At 44.5% G+C, this 4,227-nt stretch overlaps 1 long non-coding RNA gene across 1 annotated transcript; it reads left to right on the top strand.

Moving 5' to 3' along the window:
* The first annotated feature begins 944 nt into the window (after positions 1 to 944).
* On the top strand, positions 945 to 3,801 carry LOC118237767. Its single transcript, XR_004769191.1, has 2 exons — positions 945 to 1,093; positions 3,628 to 3,801. It is a non-coding gene; the product is annotated as an uncharacterized LOC118237767 (long non-coding RNA).
* Positions 3,802 to 4,227: the final 426 nt, after the last annotated feature.

The raw sequence follows: 4,227 nt of genomic DNA, 5'->3' as shown, positions 1-4,227 counted from the left end.
TGAGCCTCGAGCTTTGCTCACCCCTAGATCCAAGGGCACTTGAGCCACATGTGGGTATGGTGTTTGTCTGCTGCTCTGCAGGGTATCAACATCCTTGAAATGTACAGAGCCCATGGAAAGCCATTAATCTCTCTAAGCCATGATGTCAAAATGTACATTTTTAAATTTTAATTAAATTGTGTGTGTGTGTGTGTGTGTGTGTGTGTGTGTATCTCTTGTGTATGTGCACCATGTGTGTGAAGGTGCCTGTAAAGCCAGAAGAGGGCATCAAAACCCCAGGAACTGGAATGACTGGAAGCTGTGAGCTGCCTAATATGGGGGCTGGGAACTGAACCTGGGCTCTCTAGAAAAGCAAGACCCACTCTTAAATACGGAGCCATTTCTCCAGCCCCTGGTAAGATGTGCCTTTCAGAGCAGGATGATGGTTGGATAAGGGTCCTCCCGGTAGCTTGCTTCATCCCCATAAACTGCTGCAGCCAGTCAGCAGGGCTACCTCTAAGTCCAGGAAAAATGTCACAGGGATGCAGAAACCCCAAGTTCTGCAATGAGGCTGGCATGGAGCATCTGTAGTGCCACTATCCGCCACACCTTCCTCTTCCATAGATATGGCCACGGGCTGCAGTGGCTGAGCCTTCAGACCCAGCCCTGTTGGAGCAAGGTTCACAGACACCAAATGAAAAGTATGTATCTAAAAAGGATTGGGCTTGCTACTGTTGTCTGCCTGCTTGCTTTTTCTTTTGAGACAGAGACTTACTACAGAGCTGGAGCTGGTCTGGAACTCTGCTGTGTAGCCAGGCTGGCCTCAAATTGTAACAATCTGACCTGAGCCTCCCAATTTATGGAATTACAATATGCATTACCACACCTTTGGTTTCGGTTTCTGTTTTTAAATTGTGGCCCTCCAAATCCAGGAAATTGCCAGATCCCCAGCCTCCTGGGTCCCACTGAGAATCCCTTCTGGGTTTCTGCAGCATCCCAGAGCCTCCTCTGGTGTTTTGCTTCAGGGCTATGTGACTCTCAGGCTGCTGCTGTCCCAGAACCAGATCTGCCCAAGACTCCTGCTTGACTCCCAAATGCCACACAAAGAACAAGGGTATGAATGTCACTTACCCACGGACCTGGAAGCCTACAGGCCAAGGCAGAATTATTCTGAAGAGTCAGTGGGTGGATGGGCTAAGTTGGGGGGCTGTTGCCTGGGGATGGTCTTGGCACCTTTCCATGTGACCAAGGTCTTCCACAGTCTCAATGTTAGACGAACAGCTGGCCATGGTTATTAAGATTCGTACTCAGTAGGAATTTGCCTAAATATGAAGGGAATTGGTCCCTTCAAGGAGTATTTGTTACCAGTGGTAAAAGTTTCCATTTTTGAACAGAAATGAGGATTTTTTGAAAATGTATATCTTTCTCTGTGAGCTTTATAGCTTCTTGATGGAGACATCTGTATGTACTAAGGTGTGTGTGTGTGTGTGTGTGTGTGTGTGTGTGTGTGTCTGTCTGTCTGTCTGTCTGTCTGTCTTTCTGTCTGTCTTTCTGTCTGTGTCTGTGTATGTTAAATGTCTGTCCTGTAGTGAAATGTGTCCACATTTGGAAGGCCTCTGAGCCAGCAATTCCTGTGAGCAGTGATGATATAGAAAAGCATATATAGGTAAAGACCTTTTGAATGCAGGATGGAGCCATGGAGCTTTGTTGTGCAGGGCACTTTCCTAGCAGGGCTAAGATCATACTGCAGCTGACCTGAAACAGAGCTCCAGTTGTCCAGTTTTGGTTTTCTGAAAAGCTGTCAGCATAGTCGTTGCTTTTCCGGATATGCATCTGTGGGGGCAGGGCTTCCTCAGCAGCACCCTCCAAGAGACAGATCACAGGGGCCTGGATGCAGAAGCAGTGCAGATCAGGCATCCCAGGTGAAGCCAAGCATCACAACTCACATGAATGGAAAACAGTGCTTCAGTGTTTTCTCTTTAGGAAATAGCTATTTTTTTAGCATCAATATTTATGATGACTTTTGTTTTTTTCACATGAATTAAATAGTTTTGATTTCCCAGTTCCATTTGTTTGTTTTGTTTTAAATTTGTCATCATTATTATTGTAAGTATGGGTGAGTGCGTGTGTCTGTGTTTGGGCACACAGGTGCCGTGACATTTGTGTGAAGGTCAGAGGACAACTCTCTACAAGACTGTTCTTGTCTCCCACCTTGACAAGGCAGAGTCTCTCTTGTTTCTGCCCCACTATGTGCTTCAGACTAACTGACCTTTGAACTTCCAGGTGATTCTCCTGTCTGTTTCTCATCTTGCCATAGGAGTGCTGATTACAGATACCCACCACCATATATGACTTTGTTATGTAGATTCTGGGGGTTGAACTTGGGTCTTCAGACTTGTGTGGCAAATGCTTTTCCATGCTGAGCCTTCTCACCAGCCCCCAATTCCTTTTTTTTTTTTTTTTTTTTTTTTTTTTTTTTTTTTTTTTGTATGCCAGCATTAGATGTGAGTCAGGTGTCTTGTGACTAGGCACTTCAATAATGTTTGAGTGTAAATGTGAAGAGATGCTCAGCAGAATTTATTCTGAGTTATATCCAAAGAAATATATGGAAGTCTGCTTGCAGCAGAAGTGAAATAGCAGAAGCCTGGTCTCCTTGTCTGTGCTCCGTGCTCAGGCTACAACATCCCAGGATGGCAATAGTGTCCAAATTGTTATTAAACAGCATTATTTTGATATAGGAGAGACTGACAGTTCCAAAACAACATAGATAGGTAGGTAGGTAGGTAGGTAGGTAGGTAGGTAGATAGATAGATAGACAGACAGACAGACGGACAGACAGATGAAAACACTACCACAGAAAAGAAATAAAGCTTAGCTGCGAACTGATGGACTCTCCACATTCTCTCAGCCTAGTGATGACTAAGCCAGCAGGAAACCCTGGCAACTGTTCCCCAGCAATCCTGTTTTCTCCTTGTATGTTTCATAAGTGGTTTTTAACCAGAACCCCTTAAAATGTGTTATTGTCAGGAAATAAACCAAGAAACAAGGGATTGTAATTTAGTACCAGAAAGTTAATTCTGGAGCCCTCTGACCTTTGAGTGGTCACATGGCTATTGATTTTCAATACCATGAGGTGGTGTGCCACCCTAGGCGTGGGGTTCAGTGGATTCCAAGTAGTTTCTCCCTTATCAGTTGAGTCCCTTAGTACTTGAGCATTAAGGCGACAAATGTCCACAGTTAACGGCGTGTCACATGGCAGCCGGGTGGACGTGCCAATTTTCTAATGAAGTCAGGTTGTTGGCAAACACACCAGTCATCACATATCGAAGGAGGACTTCTTTTGTGTATTTCCAACACTCTCAAGTGCTTCTAAAGATATCCATTCCATCCTTATGCACGGGCCAGGCACCAAGGGAGGAGCATCCATCCACTGTCAAGACAAAAGCTATCAGGAGCAGAGTTTAAAGCAAAATGGGGCTGAGTTTCACAGATGTTAGAGATATTTTTTCCAGTTGCACTCTGCAGGAATTACTCCAAATAGATACAAGGGCTCCAAGGCCCTCGTGTCTCCATCAGAGAGAGGAGGTTGGGGTCATTCCTCGCTACCAGCTCTGCTCAATCCCATTTCTCTCTCTCTCTCTATTGAAGGAAGAGAATGAGCCAAAGCCTTTACATCGCAAACCAGTATGGAACTGGATTCACTCAGCTGTCATGAATGACCCGGCCAGTCAATGGAGAGGTGCCCCAGGCCCTCAGATAATCTGACCACCCTGCACCTCTTCCTCAACTCCCAATCGATAATAAACTACAGCTGCCATCTTGTATTGATTATTGAACATGTTGTGTCCATGGAAAGAAAAAAATTGCTTTTAAATATCAGCATTGTAAGTAATTTAAAATTTTGGTGGTTTTGTTTTAATGGAAATGTATGTGATCAAATTGTTAAGCAATGGGAAGGAGAATGGGTGCAGTGTACAGAATTATTAAATCACACACATACACACACAAAAATCAATAGTTGGTCTGGCCAGACGAGCATTTCTCAGGTAAGTCACGGAAAGTCAGACACACATCACTCGGGACTTTTTTACAGAAATGGCGAAATTTATAATGAAATTCAACAAGGAAACTGGAAAAACAGCCAAATTGGTGCAGCAAAGTGGTTAATAGGGTCATTAGCCTCCTCGCTGTATTTTTTTGGACACTGTGTGCCTGTACTGTGGTGCTCGACAGCAGATTGCGGGAACA

Source organism: Cricetulus griseus, chromosome 3, assembly GCF_003668045.3.
Source record: "Cricetulus griseus strain 17A/GY chromosome 3, alternate assembly CriGri-PICRH-1.0, whole genome shotgun sequence".
In the NCBI taxonomy this organism is placed as follows: Eukaryota; Metazoa; Chordata; class Mammalia; order Rodentia; family Cricetidae; genus Cricetulus; species Cricetulus griseus.
Note: the sequence above shows the minus strand (reverse complement) of the source record. Positions and strands in the feature narration are given on the sequence as shown.